A 26483-nucleotide genomic window follows, 5' to 3' on the forward strand; every position below is an offset into this window, starting at 1 on the left:
GGGGGCTATAAATACTCTCCCTCATGGGAGAGCAAGGTGAACACGATTCATTATTACAATTACTCTCTCTCTCTCTAACTTCTCTCTAGTATCTCTCTTGCTCTCTTCCCTTACTGACTTAAGCATCGGAGCACCTGCAGGTACAACCCCCCCCTCCGTGGACCATCTGCTCGGACCTGCTGCCTACCACCTGCTCAACGGACTTCCAGCTGGCCTTCTACCTATTCTGATCAACAGTTAAGATCAGTGGCGCCGACTGCATCCAATTGCCCATAACGGAGCAGGTTGGCTGTTCTACCTGACGACTGCATCCAATTGAAAGACGCCATTGAAATTTTGATTAGAAATGGGCAAATCAAACAATACGTCAAGAGGGGCAATGCTCCCCGGGCAGAAGCTGCTGAGACCAGCAACACCGAAGAAGCTGCACCAGAAAAATCCGGGCACAAGCCAGTTGCCCTTGCCATCTCCAGACCTGAAGACTTCTTTGTCCCTGACTACTTGGACGACACCTATGTTGCTCCCACACTGAACAAATGGGACGCACTTGCCCAAGCTATGGTTATCTCTTGTGGAGGTTTTGACAAACAGACTGTGGGATCCATCAAGAGAAAATTTGAAGAATTGATAGATGGCTCCTCCAACCTGAATGCAACTTTGGATAAACCGAGAGGGCAATCAAAGCCCTTAGCCTTCTATATGGAAGAGCTGCCCGGTGGAACTGCAAACTCCCAGATACCCCTGCTCATCAGAGTGGACATGGCAAATATGGACGTCCGCAGGGTACTGGTCGACCAAGGAAGCTCCTGTGATATCATGTATTCCCAACTTTTCAAGACTCTGCAACTAGATGAGACCTACCTCACCCCTTACTTTGGATATGATCTCTCCGGATTTAATGGAGCAACAACTAAGCCATGGGGATATGTAGACCTGCTAGTCACCGTTGGCTCTGAAGAAACTTCGAAAACCATCAAAGTGAAATTCCTGGTAGTAGACTGCCCTTCTCTCTACCAGTGCATCCTGGGCCGGACAGCTATTGCTGACTTAATGGCTGTCCCTTCAACTGCCCACCTCAAGATGAAGTATTATACTCACAAAGGCCAAGTTGCGACACTGCATGGAGACATTGAAGCTGCAAGGAGAGTCTTCAATGCGTCCTCCAAAGGAAATGAATATATCGGGCAGCTCCCCGAGTCCAAGAAGTCCAAGGCAAAAACTTCCCTGCCCTTGCCAGAAATCAGCTCCATCGACCTCGACAGCCGCTTCTCCAAACAGGAAAACAAGGATGAGAAGAAGCTCCGCAAAGAGAAGAAGGAAGACGACGAGGCAAGCCAAGAGCACCGTCGTCCAGTTCCAGACGGGGAGTTCGAGCTGATGCCCTTCGGAGAAGACCCGAGCAGGGCAGTGAAGATTGGGACTGGGCTCCCCGAACTTGCTAGGAAGCAACTTGAAGCCTGCTTGAAGGAAAATGCTGATCTGTTCGCCTGGCACGCTTCCGAGATGCCCGGCTTGGACCCCAACATAGCATGTCACCAGCTGACTATTGATCCTGCTGCACTTCCCATTGTACAACGTAGGCGTAGGCAGTCTCCTGAGAAATCGGAGGCTGCAGAAAAAGCTGTAAAAGACCTCTTAGAGGCAAATTTCATTTCGGAGGCCAGGTATACAACCTGGCTGTCCAACGTTGTACTTGTCAAAAAATCTAATGGAAAGTGGAGGATGTGTTGTGACTATACCGATCTTAACAGGGCTTGCCCTAAAGACTCTTATCCCTTACCTTGCATTGATAGACTTGTTGATAATTCTTCTGGCTTTAAATTGTTATCTTTTATGGATGCTTATTCAGGTTATAACCAAATTCCAATGGCAGTGGCAGATAGAGAAAAAACAGCTTTCATTACTGAGTCGGGCAACTATTACTACAACGTAATGCCCTTCGGTCTCAAAAATGCAGGAGCCACATACCAGCGAATGATGAACAAAGTCTTCCGAGGACAAATAGGAGACATGCTCGAGGTTTACATGGACGACATGATCGTAAAATCCCCCGAGGAACTCGACCATGTCGTGCACCTTCGAAAGGTGTTCGAGCAGGCCAGGAAATACAAAATGAGATTCAATCCAGAGAAGTGCACCTTCGGGGTCCGAGCAGGAAAATTCCTGGGGTTTTACCTAACCGAGCGAGGAATTGAAGCCAACCCTGACAAGTGCAGAGCTTTTGCCGAGCTCCCCACTCCGAGCGATAAGAAGTCCATACAAACTCTTAATGGAATGCTAACATCGCTTTCCAGATTTGTATCCAAATCAGCACAACATGCACTTCCCTTTTTCAAATTACTAAAGAAAGAAGCAGTCTTCGAATGGACAGATGAGTGCGAGCAAGCTCTCCAACATTTGAAAAAGGCCTTATCAGAGCCACCTGTCCTCTCACGACCAAATAACGAGGAGGTATTATACCTGTACCTTTCCGTCGCCTCAGAGGCTGTAAGTGCAGCTCTTATTCGTGAGACAAACGAAGGGCAGAAACCAGTATACTTTACGAGCAAAGCCTTGCAGGGTCCTGAACTAAGGTACCAACAAATTGAAAAAATAGCCCTTGCACTAGTTTATGCTGCGAGGAGACTAAGACATTATTTCTTGGCTCATACAGTTGTGGTCCGAACAGACCAACCAATCAAATCTTTGCTTGGTCGACCAGATATGGCTGGCAGGATGCTCAAATGGTCCCTCGAACTCTCAGAATTCGACATTCGTTACGAGAGCAGAAAAGCTCTAAAAGCCCAAGTCCTAGCTGACTTCGTCGCAGAGATGACGAGCTCCTCCCCTACAGTGGACGGAGCAGATAAATGGACAATCTTTGTGGACGGAGCATCAAGCGCCACAGGAGCAGGTGCAGGCATCATTCTTGAAAATGAGAATGGCTTACTAATCGAGGTGTCCCTAGCACTATCCTTCCCAACTTCAAACAACCAAGCAGAATATGAAGCATTCCTCGCTGGACTACGTTTGGCCGAGGACGTTCAAGCCAAGGAGATAAAAATCTACACAGACTCACAACTAGTCGCCTCGCAGGTGCTAGGAGAGTATCAGACCAAAAATGATAACCTCTCTGAATACCTAGTGCTAGTAAAGGAAAAGATCACAAAGTTCAACTCTGTTGAAATATTACATGTTCCCCGCGAACACAACAAAAGGGCAGATATCCTGTCCAAGCTGGCAAGCACAAAAAGGAAGGGCGGAAACAAATCTGTCATCCAAGAGATACTCCCTCGTCCAAGCATAGAAAAACCAAACAAGGTTGTGGACATAAACGTCATTGGCGATAAAGACTGTTGGATGACTCCAGTGTACAACTTCCTCGAGCACGGAACTCTCCCTGACGACCAGAAACAAGCAGCTGTAGTCAGACGAAGAGCCTGCTCCTACGTCATCCTCGACGGAAAATTATACAGGAGAGGATTTTCCATTCCTCTCCTAAAATGTGTGGACGAGGACACAACAGATTACATCCTGCGCGAAGTCCACGAGGGCATTAACGCCCAGCACCTGGGAGGGAGATCACTTGCCAGGAAAGCCCTACGAGCAGGATACTATTGGCCTACTATGCAACAGGACGCCAAAGACCACGTAAAAAAATGTGACAAATGCCAAAGGCATGGGGATATGCACTTAGCTCCCCCTCAAGAACTAAAATCTTTGTCTTCCCCCTAGCCCTTCGCCTGGTGGGGCATGGACTTACTTGGTCCTTTTACCAAAGGACTTTATCAAAATCGCTACCTAATAGTAACAGTGGACTACTTCACAAAGTGGGTGGAAGCCGAACCCCTCTCCGACATCACATCGCTCAGAATCCTGCGCTTCTTCAAAAGAAATGTGCTAGCTAGATTCGGAATACCACAGGTGGTAGTCACAGACAACGGAACACAGTTTACAGACAAAGATTTTCAAGCATTCCTTGTTGCCCTGGGCACCAAACAACACTTCACATCGGTCGAGCACCCCCAAACCAACGGGCAAGCTGAAGCAGCCAACAGAGTAATCCTGAGAGGGTTACGAAGAAGACTCGACCAAAACAAAAAGAAATGGGTCGAAGAGCTTGACAATGTACTCTGGGCCTATCGAACAACCCCACACTCCACAACCGGAGAGACCCCCTTCCGAATGGTATATGGAACGGAGGCAGTTATCCCCGTAGAGATTGGGGAACCATCTCGTCGGACTGAGCAACCTCTAGACGAGGAGCAAAATGACGAAGCACTTCGAGAGGAGCTTGACCTCGTCGAAGAAATTCGAACAGGAGCTTCCTTAAAGGAGGCCACCCTGAAGCAGAAAATAGCTGCCCGGCATGACACCAAAGTCATCAAAAGAGAATTCGAAGTGGGAAGCCTCGTCCTAAGACGCAATGCAGATTCCCAGGGCGGCAAACTTGCACCCAATTGGGAAGGACCATACCGCGTCATTGACAAAACAGAAAATGGTGCATACTATCTCGAGGACCTTCGAGGAAAGAAACTTCCTCGACCATGGAATGCCCAGAAATTGAAACAATATTACAGCTAAGTTATTGCCACACCAAAAAAGGCTGCTCGCACTTCAGAACACAACGAGTCGAGCACCTTAAACAACGGAGGGCACCATGGCACACGTGCTCATCTAAAACCATAGCAGGGGAACTAATTCACCATAAGGGAAATGGAACTCCTGCTAGACGAGGATAACTCTCGAAACGAGCCCATCGTCCCCGTGCCACGACCTAGCACCCAGCTCGCGATGGGAGGTTCAGGTTGCGAAGAAAGGTACACTAGCGTGCTCGTATTCGCGTAACTTAGAAACAACTCTAAGTGCTTATACAGTTCCCTAAACTGTTTAAGTCAAAACAGAGGAAACTACCCTCAATAAAACATGCTCAGTATCAAGCAGGGGAAACCTCCCCGGCAAAATAACAACGAGCGCAGCATTCATACATGCAAAAATATGATAAGCATACAAAACATGCATAAAAATAAACAGGCAAAACTTAGCACACCAATTTGCTCGAATGAGCATACCAGCATGCCCAGACGAGCACCTCAATAACGGGGAGATAAGCTCCCCGCCACGAAGTTTAAACAGCAAATTTCGTTAAGTTTAAAATGGGGACAAGCTCCCCGGCTCAGATTTTGAGCAAGAAATTAGCATAAAATTTTGCTAAGTTAAAAGTAGGGACCAGACCTCCCCGGTTGAAATTTTAAACAACAAAATTTCGTAAAATTTTCTAAGTTAAGAGACGGGGAGGCTCCCCGGTTGAAATTTTAAACAACAAAATTTCATAAAAATTTCTAAGTTAAAAGACGAGGAAACATACATACGAGCAGGTATAGACGAGCAGTTATAGACAAGCATAGATAAATAAACGGGCACCTGCCCGGAATTGTCATAAAAATAAAACGGGGACAAAAGCCCACTTGTTCCAATATTACAAACCATGGCTCAAAGGCCCCAAAATTCAAAAAGACAAAACAAATTACAATAGAAAAGCCAGGGACATCTACTCCTCGCACCTATCCTCCTGCTCGTGCCCATCACCCTGCTCGTCTCCATGATCTTCCTCGTGCACCACTTCAGCATCATCCTCCTCGTCATCAGAGACGGCTAGGCCAGCAGGGATAACAATCTGGCCATCTTTGACCTCCCCGTTCACATGCATTCACCGGGTCACCAAATCCACATCAGGGTTGAGGAGCTTGATTTGCTGAATGGCATTATCAAAAGCATACTCAGTGCCCTCAACAAAGTCATGGGACAACTGAGCAAACACCTTGACCAAGTCTGCTCGGGTAGTCAAGCCCTCGGCAGCCTTGTGCTCGTTCTCGCCCGGCACCATAGCAGCAGTAAGCCTTTCAATCTCAGCCCGAGCAGCATCCAACTCCTCTCTCCTTTGACGGTGCTCCTCCACCTTGTCACCCCAACGTTTCTGCTTCTCCTTGAGATCATCCACATCAATCTTGAGCTGGTTGATCCGACTTTTGGCTCGCTCGTGCCTGGTCCGGGCATTGTTCAGCTGCTCGAGTAGAGACTCCCGCTCGTCACCAAGGACAAGGGAGCTCGAGATCATTCGCACCATAGCAGCCATGTCACGAGCATGTTGCTGCTTACGGACCTCTGGCTCCTGGTCAAGAATTGCTGACCGCTCGGCATCAAAGACCTCAGGAGGATACTTTTCAAAAAATTTCTCCACCGTGTAGCACCGGGGAACTGGAAACTTGCTGCATGCGCCCATGCCCGTAGGAGTTTCATCGGCTTCCTCTTCTCTAAATCTCTTTGCCGGAGGTGGACGAACCGAGGAAGTAGGGGTATCCGAAACTCCCACCGAGGTTCCTATAACCTGCACGAAGGGGGTCCCCGGCCTCACCTCCTGGGAAGCTCTGGCAACAGTTTTCTTCTTCGACTGGCCAGACTTGCTCGCCTCCTCATTTTGCTTAGCCTTCAACATCCGCTCAGCAATGGTCTCCATTTTGTCTGCAAACATATGACGAGCAAGTTAAATAAAGGACGAGGAATACATACAACAATAACAGAAATTTTTCTAAGTTAAAAAGAAAGGAAACAATACCCAAACACAATTTAACCTCCCCGGCATTTTTGCACTTGAGGAGGGTCCTAGTATTAATATATCGAGGAGAGGTCCTCGGCTCCCCGTGTTCGTCCCTTATTATAACTCCCTTACGAGTCGTCCAGACCCCTGGAGTAAAACCGGCCACAAAGGCCTTCAAACTCTCAAAGGCAGCCTTGTCCTCGGGAGACAAATCTGCATCCCCAGTTGTATACTCCTTAGGCTCCTTATGGAAGTGGGTGTACGACCAGCTCAACGGGAACTTAGGAACTGCCCGAAGTATGACTTGCCCGCTGGCATCCTTACGAGCAACACCTTGCTCGTCTATATCTTCCTCAAGGTCCATTAAACTCTCCCGGGCAGAAGGAGACTCTGGCCGGACGATATAATACCTCTCCTTAAAATCCTTAATGGAGTCCACGAACATCTTAAAAAGTTTGACATCCTCGTGATGCTTCAACGAAACCCAGTTTTGACGAGGTGCTCGTCCTACTTCCTTCGTCGGCTTGCGTTGAATTTTGAAGATCCTAAAAAAGAGGGGAAGGCTGGGACGAACATCTTTATACACGCAGAGATGCTCGAACGCCATTATAAACGACCAGGAGTTAGGGTGCAGCTGTGACGGAGCCACTTGCAAGGCTTTGAGAACACTTGCCGCAAAAGGGCTGAACGGTAGTCTAAGTCCCATCTCTTTAAAGACGAACTCATACATAGCAAAAGCCTGCCCGTCAAAAGACGAGCACACCCGTTCATCCTCCCCGGGTAAACGGGTCGACCAGTGTTTGGGCTCGTTTGCTCTCCTCTGCTCGACAGTGGTATGCAATTTAGGATCCTCGGGAGTAAGCGCCGAAGCTATTCCCCGGGGCTCAGGAGCAACCCAATCCAGTGCAGGATCAGTTATACAGTCGACCAACACAAATTTCTCCGGACCCTGCACTTCTACCACCTCCTCGGATTCTGACATTTTAAACCCTGAAATGCAGTAAAAACAAAGTGAATTCGATGATCAAATCCACCCTTTCACCGCAGTTCAAGTGAAAGGGCGCAAGATAGGACGAGGACGCTGTCCCCGACCAAAGCCCTTTTCAAATGGCAATCAAAATCAAACCGAGGAGGGTAAGGCAAATAAAAACGGGGAGGTAAGCTCCCCGGCATGAAATTTCAACAACAAAATTCATGCAAAAATTCTCTAAGTTGAAAACGGGGAGGCAAGCTCCCCGACATATTCGAACTATCTAAAGTTTGAAACGGGGAAAGAAGCTCCCCATCACCTAACAAACCATCAAAGTTCGAAACGGGGAGGTAAGCTCCCTGGCACTAGTTATCTAACCTAGAGTTTCAAAAGGGAGGAAAGCTCCCCGGCACTAAAATTCATACGGTGCCCGACACATTCATCCTAACGTTCATAAATTCATAGCGTTCTTCATGCAAAAACCCAGAAAAACACATAAAAAGCTGGGTGGGAAAGCAAAAATCGATCTAAGTAACAAAATTTGGAAGAATTACCTTGAATATGAAGAAAATCTGAAGAACGATCTGACAAGTAAGTTGAAACTTCAGAGAGAATATCCAGAATTACAATTGAAGAGAGAGAGTGAAAAGTGAAAATGAAATTCACTCTCCTCTATTTATAGATCAAGCCAGGAAAATGAAGAGACGCTTTGATCCAATGGTCCTTACACTCCCTCGTAAAAATCAAAGCAGTAAATGCGCCCTTTCACATTCCCAACAAACAATCCTCCTCGTTACTAACCTCCTCGTCATAGTAACGAGCGATAAAGCCTCCTCGTTGCTAGCCTCTTCGTCATAGCAACGAGCGACAAGACTTCCTCGTCGCTATCTCTTCACCAGAGCAACAAGCAACATAGCAACAAGTAACAATTCTTTCTTGAAAATCATCTCCTCGTCATCGTTGCGAGCAACAATACTTCTCGTTGTTATCTCTTCGCTATAGCAACGAGCAACTATTCCATCTTGTGCAATATCTCCTCGCAGGAGATACGAGCAACACATACTTCCTCGTAACCATAACTACGAGCAAGATATTAAACATCCTCGAAAAATCGATTCGAGCAAAACATTGCAGATGCTTGCTACGAGCAAGGCTTTGACGAGCAACTTCCTCGTCCACTCTTGTTCAAGAGAGGTTGCAAGGAGATTTCCTTCTGCACTTGGGCACACATCTAAAGTCATCACTCCTATGCCTAGGAGCAACGACTTGGGGGGCTCCTGTTCTGGACTAGACTAATGCTAGTCCACCTAGACCCTCACAAAGTCCACATGGCTTGCCCAACCACCTCCATGTCAGCATGGCACAACCTCTCCACCAAGATAGGGTAAAATTACTACTCTACCCACTATCTAAGGGTAATATCTTGGCAGTCCCTCTTAATGGGCCTTGGCTAGTCCAGCCCACTAAGAGGACCTTTGGCCCAGAGCTGGGGGCTATAAATACTCTCCCTCATGGGAGAGCAAGGTGAACACGATTCATTATTACAATTACTCTCTCTCTCTCTAACTTCTCTCTAGTATCTCTCTTGCTCTCTTCCCTTACTGACTTAAGCATCGGAGCACCTGCAGGTACAACCCCCCCCTCCGTGGACCATCTGCTCGGACCTGCTGCCTACCACCTGCTCAACGGACTTCCAGCTGGCCTTCTACCTGTTCTGATCAACAGTTAAGATCAGAACAGGTAGAAGGCCAGCTGGAAGTCCGTTGAGCAGGTGGTAGACAGCAGGTCCGAGCAGATGGTCCACGGAGGGGGGGTTGTACCTGCAGGTGCTCCGATGCTTAAGTCAGTAAGGGAAGAGAGCAAGAGAGATACTAGAGAGAAGTTAGAGAGAGAGAGAGTAATTGTAATAATGAATAGTGTTCACCTTGCTCTCCCATGAGGGAGAGTATTTATAGCCCCCAGCTCTGGGCCAAAGGTCCTCTTAGTGGGCTGGACTAGCCAAGGCCCATTAAGAGGGACTGCCAAGATATTACCCTTAGATAGTGGGTAGAGTAGTAATTTTACCCTATCTTGGTGGAGAGGTTGTGCCATGCTGACATGGAGGTGGTTGGGCAAGCCATGTGGACTTTGTGAGGGTCTAGGTGGACTAGCATTAGTCTAGTCCAGAACAGGAGCCCCCCAAGTCGTTGCTCCTAGGCATAGGAGTGATGACTTTAGATGTGTGCCCAAGTGCAGAAGGAAATCTCCTTGCAACCTCTCTTGAACAAAAGTGGACGAGGAAGTTGCTCGTCAAAGCCTTGCTCGTAGCAAGCATCTGCAATGTTTTGCTCGAATCGATTTTTCGAGGATGTTTAATATCTTGCTCGTAGTTATGGTTACGAGGAAGTATGTGTTGCTCGTATCTCCTGCGAGGAGATATTGCACAAGATGGAATAGTTGCTCGTTGCTATAGCGAAGAGATAACAACGAGAAGTATTGTTGCTCGCAACGATGACGAGGAGATGATTTTCAAGAAAGAATTGTTACTTGTTGCTATGTTGCTTGTTGCTCTGGTGAAGAGATAGCGACGAGGAAGTCTTGTCGCTCGTTGCTATGACGAAGAGGCTAGCAACGAGGAGGCTTTATCGCTCGTTACTATGACGAGGAGGTTAGGAACGAGGGGGTTTTATTGCTCGTTACTATGACGAGGAGGTTAGTAACGAGGAGGATTGTTTGTTGGGAATGTGAAAGGGCGCATTTACTGCTTTGATTTTTACGAGGGAGTGTAAGGACCATTGGATCAAAGCGTCTCTTCATTTTCCTGGCTTGATCTATAAATAGAGGAGAGTGAATTTCATTTTCACTTTTCACTCTCTCTCTTCAATTGTAATTCTGGATATTCTCTCTGAAGTTTCAACTTACTTGTCAGATCGTTCTTCAGATTTTCTTCATATTCAAGGTAATTCTTCCAAATTTTGTTACTTAGATCGATTTTTGTTTTCCCACCCAGCTTTTTATGTGTTTTTCTGGGTTTTTGCATGAAGAACGCTCTGAATTTATGAACGTTAGGATGAATGTGCCGGGCACCGTATGAATTTTAGTGCCGGGGAGCTTTCCTCCCTTTTGAAACTCTAGGTTAGATAACTAGTGCCGGGGAGCTTACCTCCCCGTTTCGAACTTTGATGGTTTGTTAGGTGATGGGGAGCTTCTTTCCCCGTTTCAAACTTTAGATAGTTCGAATATGCCGGGGAGCTTGCCTCCCCGTTTTCAACTTAGAGAATTTTTGCATGAATTTTGTTGTTGAAATTTCATGCCGGGGAGCTTACCTCCCCGTTTTTTACTTAGAGGATTTTTGCATGAAATTTGTTGTTGAAATTTCATGCCGGGGAGCTTATCTCCCCGTTTTTATTTGCCTTACCCTCCTCGGTTTGATTTTGATTGCCATTTGAAAAGGGCTTTGGTCGGGGACAGCGTCCTCGTCCTATCTTGCGCCCTTTCACTTGAACTGCGGTGAAAGGGTGGATTTGATCATCGAATTCACTTTGTTTTTACTGCATTTCAGGTTTTAAAATGTCAGAATCCGAGGAGGTGGTAGAAGTGCAGGGTCCGGAGAAATTTGTGTTGGTCGACTGTATAACTGATCCTGCACTGGATTGGGTTGCTCCTGAGCCCCGGGGAATAGCTTCGGCGCTTACTCCCGAGGATCCTAAATTGCATACCACTGTCGAGCAGAGGAGAGCAAACGAGCCCAAACACTGGTCGACCCGTTTACCCGGGGAGGATGAACGGGTGTGCTCGTCTTTTGACGGGCAGGCTTTTGCTATGTATGAGTTCGTCTTTAAAGAGATGGGACTTAGACTGCCGTTCAGCCCTTTTGCGGCAAGTGTTCTCAAAGCCTTGCAAGTGGCTCCGTCACAGCTGCACCCTAACTCCTGGTCGTTTATAATGGCGTTCGAGCATCTCTGCGTGTATAAAGATGTTCGTCCCAGCCTTCCCCTCTTTTTTAGGATCTTCAAAATTCAACGCAAGCCGACGAAGGAAGTAGGACGAGCACCTCGTCAAAACTGGGTTTCGTTGAAGCATCACGAGGATGTCAAACTTTTTAAGATGTTCGTGGACTCCATTAAGGATTTTAAGGAGAGGTATTATATCGTCCGGCCAGAGTCTCCTTCTGCCCGGGAGAGTTTATTGGAACTTGAGGAAGATATAGATGAGCAAGGTGTTGCTCGTAAGGATGCCAGCGGGCAAGTCATACTTCGGGCAGTTCCTAAGTTCCCGTTGAGCTGGTCGTACACCCACTTCCGTAAGGAGCCTAAGGAGTATACAACCGGGGATGCAGATTTGTCTCCCGAGGACAAGGCTGCTTTTGAGAGTTTGAAGGCCTTTGTGGCCGGTTTTACTCCAGGGGTCTGGACGACTCGTAAGGGAGTTATAATAAGGGACGAACACGGGGAGCCGAAGACCTCTCCTCGATATATTAATACTAGGACCCTCCTCAAGTGCAAAAATGCCGGGGAGGTTAAATTGTGTTTGGGTATTGTTTCCTTTCTTTTTAACTTAGAAAAATTTCTGTTATTGTTGTATGTATTCCTCGTCCTTTATTTAACTTGCTCGTCATATGTTTGCAGACAAAATGGAGACCATTGCTGAGCGGATGTTGAAGGCTAAGCAAAATGAGAAGGCGAGCAAGTCTGGCCAGTCGAAGAAGAAAACTGTTGCCAGAGCTTCCCAGGAGGTGAGGCCGGGGACCCCCTCCGTGCAGGTTATAGGAACCTCGGTGGGAGTTTCGGATACCCCTACTTCCTCGGTTCGTCCACCTCCGGCAAAGAGATTTAGAGAAGAGGAAGCCGATGAAAATCCTACGGGCATGGGCGCATGCAGCAAGTTTCCAGTTCCCCGGTGCTACACGGTGGAGAAATTTTTGGAAAAATATCCTCCTGAGGTCTTTGATGCCGAGCGGTCAGCAATTCTTGACCAGGAGCCAGAGGTCCGTAAGCAGCAACATGCTCGTGACATGGCTGCTATGGTGCGAATGATCTCGAGCTCCCTTGTCCTTGGTGACGAGCGGGAGTCTCTACTCGAGCAGCTGAACAATGCCCGGACCAGGCACGAGCGAGCCAAAAGTCGGATCAACCAGCTCAAGATTGATGTGGATGATCTCAAGGAGAAGCAGAAACGTTGGGGTGACAAGGTGGAGGAGCACCGTCAAAGGAGAGAGGAGTTGGATGCTGCTCGGGCTGAGATTGAAAGGCTTACTGCTGCTATGGTGCCGGGCGAGAACGAGCACAAGGCTGCCGAGGGCTTGACTACCCGAGCAGACTTGGTCAAGGTGATTGCTCAGTTGTCCCATGACTTTGTTGAGGGCACTGAGTATGCTTTTGATAATGCCATTCAGCAAATCAAGCTCCTCAACCCTGATGTGGATTTGGTGACCCGGGGAATGCATGTGAACGGGGAGGTCAAAGATGGCCAGATTGTTATCCCTGCTGGCCTAGCCGTCTCTGATGACGAGGAGGATGATGCTGAAGTGGTGCACGAGGAAGATCATGGAGACGAGCAGGGTGATGGGCACGAGCAGGAGGATAGGTGCGAGGAGTAGATGTCCCTGGCTTTTCTATTGTAATTTGTTTTGTCTTTTTGAATTTTGGGGCCTTTGAGCCATGGTTTGTAATATTGGAACAAGTGGGCTTTTGTCCCCGTTTTATTTTTATGACAATTCCGGGCAGGTGCCCGTTTATTTATCTATGCTTGTCTATAACTGCTCGTCTATACCTGCTCGTATGTATGTTTCCTCGTCTTTTAACTTAGAAATTTTTATGAAATTTTGTTGTTTAAAATTTCAACCGGGGAGCCTCCCCGTCTCTTAACTTAGAAAATTTTACGAAATTTTGTTGTTTAAAATTTCAACCGGGGAGGTCTGGTCCCTACTTTTAACTTAGCAAAATTTTATGCTAATTTCTTGCTCAAAATCTGAGCCGGGGAGCTTGTCCCCATTTTAAACTTAACGAAATTTGCTGTTTAAACTTCGTGGCGGGGAGCTTATCTCCCCGTTATTGAGGTGCTCGTCTGGGCATGCTGGTATGCTCATTCGAGCAAATTGGTGTGCTAAGTTTTGCCTGTTTATTTTTATGCATGTTTTGTATGCTTATCATATTTTTGCATGTATGAATGCTGCGCTCGTTGTTATTTTGCCGGGGAGGTTTCCCCTGCTTGATACTGAGCATGTTTTATTGAGGGTAGTTTCCTCTGTTTTGACTTAAACAGTTTAGGGAACTGTATAAGCACTTAGAGTTGTTTCTAAGTTACGCGAATACGAGCACGCTAGTGTACCTTTCTTCGCAACCTGAACCTCCCATCGCGAGCTGGGTGCTAGGTCGTGGCACGGGGACGATGGGCTCGTTTCGAGAGTTATCCTCGTCTAGCAGGAGTTCCATTTCCCTTATGGTGAATTAGTTCCCCTGCTATGGTTTTAGATGAGCACGTGTGCCATGGTGCCCTCCGTTGTTTAAGGTGCTCGACTCGTTGTGTTCTGAAGTGCGAGCAGCCTTTTTTGGTGTGGCAATAACTTAGCTGTAATATTGTTTCAATTTCTGGGCATTCCATGGTCGAGGAAGTTTCTTTCCTCGAAGGTCCTCGAGATAATATGCACCATTTTCTGTTTTGTCAATGACGCGGTATGGTCCTTCCCAATTGGGTGCAAGTTTGCCGCCCTGGGAATCTGCATTGCGTCTTAGGACGAGGCTTCCCACTTCGAATTCTCTTTTGATGACTTTGGTGTCATGCCGGGCAGCTATTTTCTGCTTCAGGGTGGCCTCCTTTAAGGAAGCTCCTGTTCGAATTTCTTCGACGAGGTCAAGCTCCTCTCGAAGTCTTCGTCATTTTGCTCCTCGTCTAGAGGTTGCTCAGTCCGACGAGATGGTTCCCCAATCTCTACGGGGATAACTGCCTCCGTTCCATATACCATTCGGAAGGGGGTCTCTCCGGTTGTGGAGTGTGGGGTTGTTCGATAGGCCCAGAGTACATTGTCAAGCTCTTCGACCCATTTCTTTTTGTTTTGGTCGAGTCTTCTTCGTAACCCTCTCAGGATTACTCTGTTGGCTGCTTCAGCTTGCCCGTTGGTTTGGGGGTGCTCGACCGATGTGAAGTGCTGTTTGGTGCCCAGGGCAACAAGGAATGCTTGAAAATCTTTGTCTGTAAACTGTGTTCCGTTGTCTGTGACTACCACCTGTGGTATTCCGAATCTAGCTAGCACATTTCTTTTGAAGAAGCGCAGGATTCTGAGCGATGTGATGTCGGAGAGGGGTTCGGCTTCCACCCACTTTGTGAAGTAGTCCACTGCTACTATTAGGTAGCGATTTTGATAAAGTCCTTTGGTAAAAGGACCAAGTAAGTCCATGCCCCACCAGGCGAAGGGCCAGGGGGAAGACAAAGATTTTAGTTCTTGAGGGGGAGCTAAGTGCATATCCCCATGCCTTTGGCATTTGTCACATTTTTTTACGTGGTCTTTGGCGTCCTGTTGCATAGTAGGCCAATAGTATCCTGCTCGTAGGGCTTTCCTGGCAAGTGATCTCCCTCCCAGGTGCTGAGCGTTAATGCCCTCGTGGACTTCGCGCAGGATGTAATCTGCTGTGTCCTCGTCCACACATTTTAGGAGAGGAATGGAAAATCCTCTCCTGTATAATTTTCCGTCGAGGATGACGTAGGAGCAGGCTCTTCGTCTGACTACAGCTGCTTGTTTCTGGTCGTCAGGGAGAGTTCCGTGCTCGAGGAAGTTGTACACTGGAGTCATCCAACAGTCTTTATCGCCAATGACGTTTATGTCCACAACCTTGTTTGGTTTTTCTATGCTTGGACGAGGGAGTATCTCTTGGATGACAGATTTGTTTCCGCCCTTCCTTTTTGTGCTTGCCAGCTTGGACAGGATATCTGCCCTTTTGTTGTGTTCGCGGGGAACATGTAATATTTCAACAGAGTTGAACTTTGTGATCTTTTCCTTTACTAGCACTAGGTATTCAGAGAGGTTATCATTTTTGGTCTGATACTCTCCTAGCACCTGCGAGGCGACTAGTTGTGAGTCTGTGTAGATTTTTATCTCCTTGGCTTGAACGTCCTCGGCCAAACGTAGTCCAGCGAGGAATGCTTCATATTCTGCTTGGTTGTTTGAAGTTGGGAAGGATAGTGCTAGGGACACCTCGATTAGTAAGCCATTCTCATTTTCAAGAATGATGCCTGCACCTGCTCCTGTGGCGCTTGATGCTCCGTCCACAAAGATTGTCCATTTATCTGCTCCGTCCACTGTAGGGGAGGAGCTCGTCATCTCTGCGACGAAGTCAGCTAGGACTTGGGCTTTTAGAGCTTTTCTGCTCTCGTAACGAATGTCGAATTCTGAGAGTTCGAGGGACCATTTGAGCATCCTGCCCGCCATATCTGGTCGACCAAGCAAAGATTTGATTGGTTGGTCTGTTCGGACCACAACTGTATGAGCCAAGAAATAATGTCTTAGTCTCCTCGCAGCATAAACTAGTGCAAGGGCTATTTTTTCAATTTGTTGGTACCTTAGTTCAGGACCCTGCAAGGCTTTGCTCGTAAAGTATACTGGTTTCTGCCCTTCGTTTGTCTCACGAATAAGAGCTGCACTTACAGCCTCTGAGGCGACGGAAAGGTACAGGTATAATACCTCCTCGTTATTTGGTCGTGAGAGGACAGGTGGCTCTGATAAGGCCTTTTTCAAATGTTGGAGAGCTTGCTCGCACTCATCTGTCCATTCGAAGACTGCTTCTTTCTTTAGTAATTTGAAAAAGGGAAGTGCATGTTGTGCTGATTTGGATACAAATCTGGAAAGCGATGTTAGCATTCCATTAAGAGTTTGTATGGACTTCTTATCGCTCGGAGTGGGGAGCTCGGCAAAAGCTCTGCACTTGTCAGGGTTGGCTTCAATTCCTCGCTCGGTTAGGTAAAACCCCAGGAATTTTCCTGCTCGGACCCCGAAGGTGCACTTCTCTGGATTGAATCTCATTTTGTATTTCCTGGCCTGCTCGAACACCTTTCGAAGGTGCACGACATGGTCGAGTTCCTCGGGGGATTTTACGATCATGTCGTCCATGTATACCTCGAGCATGTCTCCTATTTGTCATCGGAAGACTTTGTTCATCATTCGCTGGTATGTGGCTCCTGCATTTTTGAGACCGAAGGGCATTACGTTGTAGTAATAGTTGCCCGGCTCAGTCATGAAAGCTGTTTTTTCTCTATCTGCCACTGCCATTGGAATTTGGTTATAACCTGAATAAGCATCCATAAAAGATAACAATTTAAAGCCAGAAGAATTATCAACAAGTCTATCAATGCAAGGTAAGGGATAAGAGTCTTTAGGGCAAACCCTGTTAAGATCGGTATAGTCACAACACATCCTCCACTTTCCATTAGATTTTTTGACAAGTACAACGTTGGACAGCCAGGTTGTATACCTGGCCTCCGAAATGAAATTTGCCTCTAAGAGGTCTTTTACAGCTTTTTCTGCAGCCTCCGATTTCTCAGGAGACTGCCTACGCCTACGTTGTACAATGGGAAGTGCAGCAGGATCAATAGTCAGCTGGTGACATGCTATGTTGGGGTCCAAGCCGGGCATCTCGGAAGCGTGCCAGGCGAACAGATCAGCATTTTCCTTCAAGCAGGCTTCAAGTTGCTTCCTAGCAAGTTCGGGGAGCCCAGTCCCAATCTTCACTGCCCTGCTCGGGTCTTCTCCGAAGGGCATCAGCTCGAACTCCCCGTCTGGAACTGGACGACGGTGCTCTTGGCTTGCCTCGTCGTCTTGCTTCTTCTCTTTGCGGAGCTTCTTCTTATCCTTGTTTTCCTGTTTGGAGAAGCGGCTGTCGAGGTCGATGGAGCTGATTTCTGGCAAGGGCAGGCAAGTTTTTGTCTTGGACTTCTTGGACTCGGGGAGCTGCCCGATATATTCATTTCCTTTGGAGGACGCATTGAAGACTCTCCTTGCAGCTTCAATGTCTCCATGCAGTGTCGCAACTTGGCCTTTGTGAGTATAATACTTCATCTTGAGGTGGGCAGTTGAAGGGACAGCCATTAAGTCAGCAATAGCTGTCCGGCCCAGGATGCACTGGTAGAGAGAAAGGCAGTCTACTACCAGGAATTTCACTTTGATGGTTTTCGAAGTTTCTTCAGAGCCAACGGTGACTAGCAGGTCTACATATCCCCATGGCTTAGTTGTTGCTCCATTAAATCCGGAGAGATCAGATCCAAAGTAAGGGGTGAGGTAGGTCTCATCTAGTTGCAGAGTCTTGAAAAGTTGGGAATACATGATATCACAGGAGCTTCCTTGGTCGACCAGTACCCTGCGGACGTCCATATTTGCCATGTCCACTCTGATGAGCAGGGGTATCTGGGAGTTTGCAGTTCCACCGGGCAGCTCTTCCATATAGAAGGCTAAGGGCTTTGATTGCCCTCTCGGTTTATCCAAAGTTGCATTCAGGTTGGAGGAGCCATCTATCAATTCTTCAAATTTTCTCTTGATGGATCCCACAGTCTGTTTGTCAAAACCTCCACCAGAGATAACCATAGCTTGGGCAAGTGCGTCCCATTTGTTCAGTGTGGGAGCAACATAGGTGTCGTCCAAGTAGTCAGGGACAAAGAAGTCTTCAGGTCTGGAGATGGCAAGGGCAACTGGCTTGTGCCCGGATTTTTCTGGTGCAGCTTCTTCGGTGTTGCTGGTCTCAGCAGCTTCTGCCCGGGGAGCATTGCCCCTCTTGACGTATTGTTTGATTTGCCCATTTCTAATCAAAATTTCAATGGCGTCTTTCAATTGGATGCAGTCGTCAGTCAGATGGCCGTAGCCTTTGTGGTACTTGCAGTATCTGCTCTTGTCTTGGCCAGGCTTTGAGGGTTGTTGTCTTGGAAATTTAATTCCTGCTTTAGTGAACTCAGCTGAGTTGCACTCCACCTTGTCACCCCAACGTTTCTGCTTCCAATTGCCCTTCGGAAAATTTCAAGCTGCAGATGCTGCCCGTTATGGGCGAGCAGGAAACAGCTAACCTGCTCCTCGTTCAAATGCTGAACAGTCCAGCCGGGGAGGAGGAAGACGAAGAGGCGAAAGACCTAGAGAGCCCCGTGGACCTCCCAGCACATTCAGCGACTATACTCCCCTTAGTAAAACTCGGGAAGAAATTTGGAAAGAGTGCAACTCAGCTGAGTTCACTAAAGCAAGAATTAAATTTCCAAGACAACAACCCTCAAAGCCTGGCCAAGACAAGAGCAGATACTGCAAGTACCACAAAGGCTACGGCCATCTGACTGACGACTGCATCCAATTGAAAGACGCCATTGAAATTTTGATTAGAAATGGGCAAATCAAACAATACGTCAAGAGGGGCAATGCTCCCCGGGCAGAAGCTGCTGAGACCAGCAACACCGAAGAAGCTGCACCAGAAAAATCCGGGCACAAGCCAGTTGCCCTTGCCATCTCCAGACCTGAAGACTTCTTTGTCCCTGACTACTTGGACGACACCTATGTTGCTCCCACACTGAACAAATGGGACGCACTTGCCCAAGCTATGGTTATCTCTTGTGGAGGTTTTGACAAACAGACTGTGGGATCCATCAAGAGAAAATTTGAAGAATTGATAGATGGCTCCTCCAACCTGAATGCAACTTTGGATAAACCGAGAGGGCAATCAAAGCCCTTAGCCTTCTATATGGAAGAGCTGCCCGGTGGAACTGCAAACTCCCAGATACCCCTGCTCATCAGAGTGGACATGGCAAATATGGACGTCCGCAGGGTACTGGTCGACCAAGGAAGCTCCTGTGATATCATGTATTCCCAACTTTTCAAGACTCTGCAACTAGATGAGACCTACCTCACCCCTTACTTTGGATATGATCTCTCCGGATTTAATGGAGCAACAACTAAGCCATGGGGATATGTAGACCTGCTAGTCACCGTTGGCTCTGAAGAAACTTCGAAAACCATCAAAGTGAAATTCCTGGTAGTAGACTGCCCTTCTCTCTACCAGTGCATCCTGGGCCGGACAGCTATTGCTGACTTAATGGCTGTCCCTTCAACTGCCCACCTCAAGATGAAGTATTATACTCACAAAGGCCAAGTTGCGACACTGCATGGAGACATTGAAGCTGCAAGGAGAGTCTTCAATGCGTCCTCCAAAGGAAATGAATATATCGGGCAGCTCCCCGAGTCCAAGAAGTCCAAGACAAAAACTTCCCTGCCCTTGCCAGAAATCAGCTCCATTGACCTCGACAGCCGCTTCTCCAAACAGGAAAACAAGGATGAGAAGAAGCTCCGCAAAGAGAAGAAGGAAGACGACGAGGCAAGCCAAGAGCACCGTCGTCCAGTTCCAGACGGGGAGTTCGAGCTGATGCCCTTCGGAGAAGACCCGAGCAGGGCAGTGAAGATTGGGACTGGGCTCCCCGAACTTGCTAGGAAGCAACTTGAAGCCTGCTTGAAGGAAAATGCTGATCTGTTCGCCTGGCACGCTTCCGAGATGCCCGGCTTGGACCCCAACATAGCATGTCACCAGCTGACTATTGATCCTGCTGCACTTCCCATTGTACAACGTAGGCGTAGGCAGTCTCCTGAGAAATCGGAGGCTGCAGAAAAAGCTGTAAAAGACCTCTTAGAGGCAAATTTCATTTCGGAGGCCAGGTATACAACCTGGCTGTCCAACGTTGTACTTGTCAAAAAATCTAATGGAAAGTGGAGGATGTGTTGTGACTATACCGATCTTAACAGGGCTTGCCCTAAAGACTCTTATCCCTTACCTTGCATTGATAGACTTGTTGATAATTCTTCTGGCTTTAAATTGTTATCTTTTATGGATGCTTATTCAGGTTATAACCAAATTCCAATGGCAGTGGCAGATAGAGAAAAAACAGCTTTCATGACTGAGTCGGGCAACTATTACTACAACGTAATGCCCTTCGGTCTCAAAAATGCAGGAGCCACATACCAGCGAATGATGAACAAAGTCTTCCGAGGACAAATAAGAGACATGCTCGAGGTATACATGGACGACATGATCGTAAAATCCCCCGAGGAACTCGACCATGTCGTGCACCTTCGAAAGGTGTTCGAGCAGGCCAGGAAATACAAAATGAGATTCAATCCAGAGAAGTGCACCTTCGGGGTCCGAGCAGGAAAATTCCTGGGGTTTTACCTAACCGAGCGAGGAATTGAAGCCAACCCTGACAAGTGCAGAGCTTTTACCGAGCTCCCCACTCCGAGCGATAAGAAGTCCATACAAACTCTTAATGGAATGCTAACATCGCTTTCCAGATTTGTATCCAAATCAGCACAACATGCACTTCCCTTTTTCAAATTACTAAAGAAAGAAGCAGTCTTCGAATGGACAGATGAGTGCGAGCAAGCTCTCCAACATTTGAAAAAGGCCTTATCAGAGCCACCTGTCCTCTCACGACCAAATAACGAGGAGGTATTATACCTGTACCTTTCCGTCGCCTCAGAGGCTGTAAGTGCAGCTCTTATTCGTGAGACAAACGAAGGGCAGAAACCAGTATACTTTACGAGCAAAGCCTTGCAGGGTCCTAAACTAAGGTACCAACAAATTGAAAAAATAGCCCTTGCACTAGTTTATGCTGCGAGGAGACTAAGACATTATTTCTTGGCTCATACAGTTGTGGTCCGAACAGACCAACCAATCAAATCTTTGCTTGGCCGACCAGATATGGCGGGCAGGATGCTCAAATGGTCCCTCGAACTCTCAGAATTCGACATTCGTTACGAGAGCAGAAAAGCTCTAAAAGCCCAAGTCCTAGCTGACTTCGTCGCAGAGATGACGAGCTCCTCCCCTACAGTGGACGGAGCAGATAAGTGGACAATCTTTGTGGACGGAGCATCAAGCGCCACAGGAGCAGGTGCAGGCATCATTCTTGAAAATGAAAATGGCTTACTAATCGAGGTGTCCCTAGCACTATCCTTCCCAACTTCAAATAACCAAGCATAATATGAAGCATTCCTCGGTGGACTACGTTTGGCCGAGGACGTTCAAGCCAAGGAGATAAAAATCTACACAGACTCACAACTAGTCGCCTCGCAGGTGCTAGGAGAGTATCAGACCAAAAATGATAACCTCTCTGAATACCTAGTGCTAGTAAAGGAAAAGATCACAAAGTTCAACTCTGTTGAAATATTACATGTTCCCCGCGAACACAACAAAAGGGCAGATATCCTGTCCAAGCTGGCAAGCACAAAAAGGAAGGGCGGAAACAAATCTGTCATCCAAGAGATACTCCCTCGTCCAAGCATAGAAAAACCAAACAAGGTTGTGGACATAAACATCATTGGCGATAAAGACTGTTGGATGACTCCAGTGTACAACTTCCTCGAGCACGGAACTCTCCCTGACGACCAGAAACAAGCAGCTGTAGTCAGACGAAGAGCCTGCTCCTACGTCATCCTCGACGGAAAATTATACAGGAGAGGATTTTTCATTCCTCTCCTAAAATGTGTGGACGAGGACACAGCAGATTACATCCTGCGCGAAGTCCACGAGGGCATTAACGCCCAGCACCTGGGAGGGAGATCACTTGCCAGGAAAGCCCTACGAGCAGGATACTATTGGCCTACTATGCAACAGGACGCCAAAGACCACGTAAAAAAATGTGACAAATGCCAAAGGCATGGGGATATGCACTTAGCTCCCCCTCAAGAACTAAAATCTTTGTCTTCCCCCTGGCCCTTCGCCTGGTGGGGCATGGACTTACTTGGTCCTTTTACCAAAGGACTTTATCAAAATCGCTACCTAATAGTAGCAGTGGACTACTTCAAAAAGTGGGTGGAAGCCGAACCCCTCTCCGACATCACATCGCTCAGAATCCTGCGCTTCTTCAAAAGAAATGTGCTAGCTAGATTCGGAATACCACAGGTGGTAGTCACAGACAACGGAACACAGTTTACAGACAAAGATTTTCAAGCATTCCTTGTTGCCCTGGGCACCAAACAACACTTCACATCGGTCGAGCACCCCCAAACCAACGGGCAAGCTGAAGCAGCCAACAGAGTAATCCTGAGAGGGTTACGAAGAAGACTCGACCAAAACAAAAAGAAATGGGTCGAAGAGCTTGACAATGTACTCTGGGCCTATCGAACAACCCCACACTCCACAACCGGAGAGACCCCCTTCCGAATGGTATATGGAACGGAGGCAGTTATCCCCGTAGAGATTGGGGAACCATCTCGTCGGACTGAGCAACCTCTAGACGAGGAGCAAAATGACGAAGCACTTCGAGAGGAGCTTGACCTCGTCGAAGAAATTCGAACAGGAGCTTCCTTAAAGGAGGCCACCCTGAAGCAGAAAATAGCTGCCCGGCATGACACCAAAGTCATCAAAAGAGAATTCGAAGTAGGAAGCCTCGTCCTAAGACGCAATGCAGATTCCCAGGGCGGCAAACTTGCACCCAATTGGGAAGGACCATACCGCGTCATTGACAAAACAGAAAATGGTGCATACTATCTCGAGGACCTTCGAGGAAAGAAACTTCCTCGACCTTGGAATGCCCAGAAATTGAAACAATATTACAGCTAAGTTATTGCCACACCAAAAAAGTAGGGACCAGACCTCCCCGGTTGAAATTTTAAACAACAAAATTTCGTAAAATTTTCTAAGTTAAGAGACGGGGAGGCTCCCCGGTTGAAATTTTAAACAACAAAATTTCGTAAAATTTTCTAAGTTAAGAGACGGGGAGGCTCCCCGGTTGAAATTTTAAACAACAAAATTTCATAAAAATTTCTAAGTTAAAAGACGAGGAAACATACATACGAGCAGGTATAGACGAGCAGTTATAGACAAGCATAGATAAATAAACGGGCACCTGCCCGGAATTGTCATAAAAATAAAACGGGGACAAAAGCCCACTTGTTCCAATATTACAAACCATGGCTCAAAGGCCCCAAAATTCAAAAAGACAAAACAAATTACAATAGAAAAGCCAGGGACATCTACTCCTCGCACCTATCCTCCTGCTCGTGCCCATCACCCTGCTCGCCTCCATGATCTTCCTCGTGCACCACTTCAGCATCATCCTCCTCGTCATCAGAGACGGCTAGGCCAGCAGGGATAACAATCTGGCCATCTTTGACCTCCCCGTTCACATGCATTCCCCGGGTCACCAAATCCACATCAGGGTTGAGGAGCTTGATTTGCTGAATGGCATTATCAAAAGCATACTCAGTGCCCTCAACAAAGTCATGGGACAACTGAGCAATCACCTTGACCAAGTCTGCTCGGGTAGTCAAGCCCTCGGCAGCCTTGTGCTCGTTCTCGCCCGGCACCATAGCAGCAGTAAGCCTTTCAATCTCAGCCCGAGCAGCATCCAACTCCTCTCTCCTTTGACGGTGCTCCTCCACCTTGTCACCCCAACGTTTCTGCTTCTCCTTGAGATCATCCACATCAATCTTGAGCTGGTTGATCCGACTTTTGGCCCGCTCGTGCCTGGTCCGGGCATTGTTCAGCTGCTCGAGTAGAGACTCCCGCTCGTCACCAAGGACAAGGGAGCTCGAGATCATTCGCACCATAGCAGCCATGTCACGAGCATGTTGCTGCTTACGGACCTCTGGCTCCTGGTCAAGAATTGCTGACCGCTCGGCATCAAAGACCTCAGGAGGATATTTTTCAAAAAATTTCTCCACCGTGTAGCACCGGGGAACTGGAAACTTGCTGCATGCGCCCATGCCCGTAGGAGTTTCATCGGCTTCCTCTTCTCTAAATCTCTTTGCCGGAGGTGGACGAACCGAGGAAGTAGGGGTATCCGAAACTCCCACCGAGGTTCCTATAACCTGCACGGAGGGGGTCCCCGACCTCACCTCCTGGGAAGCTCTGGCAACAGTTTTCTTCTTCGACTGGCCAGACTTGCTCGCCTTCTCATTTTGCTTAGCCTTCAACATCCGCTCAGCAATGGTCTCCATTTTGTCTGCAAACATATGACGAGCAAGTTAAATAAAGGACGAGGAATACATACAACAATAACAGAAATTTTTCTAAGTTAAAAAGAAAGGAAACAATACCCAAACACAATTTAACCTCCCCGGCATTTTTGCACTTGAGGAGGGTCCTAGTATTAATATATCGAGGAGAGGTCTTCGGCTCCCCGTGTTCGTCCCTTATTATAACTCCCTTACGAGTCGTCCAGACCCCTGGAGTAAAACCGGCCACAAAGGCCTTCAAACTCTCAAAAGCAGCCTTGTCCTCGGGAGACAAATCTGCATCCCCGGTTGTATACTCCTTAGGCTCCTTACGGAAGTGGGTGTACGACCAGCTCAACGGGAACTTAGGAACTGCCCGAAGTATGACTTGCCCGCTGGCATCCTTACGAGCAACACCTTGCTCATCTATATCTTCCTCAAGTTCCAATAAACTCTCCCGGGCAGAAGGAGACTCTGGCCGGACGATATAATACCTCTCCTTAAAATCCTTAATGGAGTCCACGAACATCTTAAAAAGTTTGACATCCTCGTGATGCTTCAACGAAACCCAGTTTTGACGAGGTGCTCGTCCTACTTCCTTCGTCGGCTTGCGTTGAATTTTGAAGATCCTAAAAAAGAGGGGAAGGCTGGGACGAACATCTTTATACACGCAGAGATGCTCGAACGCCATTATAAACGACCAGGAGTTAGGGTGCAGCTGTGACGGAGCCACTTGCAAGGCTTTGAGAACACTTGCCGCAAAAGGGCTGAACGGCAGTCTAAGTCCCATCTCTTTAAAGACGAACTCATACATAGCAAAAGCCTGCCCGTCAAAAGACGAGCACACCCGTTCATCCTCCCCGGGTAAACGGGTCGACCAGTGTTTGGGCTCGTTTGCTCTCCTCTGCTCGACAGTGGTATGCAATTTAGGATCCTCGGGAGTAAGCGCCGAAGCTATTCCCCGGGGCTCAGGAGCAACCCAATCCAGTGCAGGATCAGTTATACAGTCGACCAACACAAATTTCTCCGGACCCTGCACTTCTACCACCTCCTCGGATTCTGACATTTTAAAACCTGAAATGCAGTAAAAACAAAGTGAATTCGATGATCAAATCCACCCTTTCACCGCAGTTCAAGTGAAAGGGCGCAAGATAGGACGAGGACGCTGTCCCCGACCAAAGCCCTTTTCAAATGGCAATCAAAATCAAACCGAGGAGGGTAAGGCAAATAAAAACGGGGAGATAAGCTCCCCGGCATGAAATTTCAACAACAAATTTCATGCAAAAATCCTCTAAGTAAAAAACGGGGAGGTAAGCTCCCCGGCATGAAATTTCAACAACAAAATTCATGCAAAAATTCTCTAAGTTGAAAACGGGGAGGCAAGCTCCCCGGCATATTCGAACTATCTAAAGTTTGAAACGGGGAAAGAAGCTCCCCATCACCTAACAAACCATCAAAGTTCGAAACGGGGAGGTAAGCTCCCCGGCACTAGTTATCTAACCTAGAGTTTCAAAAGGGAGGAAAGCTCCCCGGCACTAAAATTCATACGGTGCCCGGCACATTCATCCTAACGTTCATAAATTCATAGCGTTCTTCATGCAAAAACCCAGAAAAACACATAAAAAGCTGGGTGGGAAAGCAAAAATCGATCTAAGTAACAAAATTTGGAAGAATTACCTTGAATATGAAGAAAATCTGAAGAACGATCTGACAAGTAAGTTGAAACTTCAGAGAGAATATCCAGAATTACAATTGAAGAGAGAGAGTGAAAAGTGAAAATGAAATTCACTCTCCTCTATTTATAGATCAAGCCAGGAAAATGAAGAGACGCTTTGATCCAATGGTCCTTACACTCCCTCGTAAAAATCAAAGCAGTAAATGCGCCCTTTCAAATTCCCAACAAACTATCCTCCTCGTTACTAACCTCCTCGTCATAGTAACGAGCAATAAAACCCCCTCGTTCCTAACCTCCTCGTCATAGTAACGAGCGATAAAGCCTCCTCGTTGCTAGCCTC

At 47.4% G+C, this 26483-nt stretch overlaps 1 protein-coding gene across 1 annotated transcript in view; it reads left to right on the forward strand.

Annotated features, from left to right (window-relative positions):
- LOC123884093 (nucleobase-ascorbate transporter 6-like) overlaps positions 1-26483 on the forward strand; it is a 38731-nt gene that overhangs the window by 3657 nt on the left and 8591 nt on the right. The window lies entirely within an intron of this gene.

This window comes from Trifolium pratense, linkage group LG5 (genome assembly GCF_020283565.1).
Source record: "Trifolium pratense cultivar HEN17-A07 linkage group LG5, ARS_RC_1.1, whole genome shotgun sequence".
Classification (NCBI taxonomy): domain Eukaryota; kingdom Viridiplantae; phylum Streptophyta; class Magnoliopsida; order Fabales; family Fabaceae; genus Trifolium; species Trifolium pratense.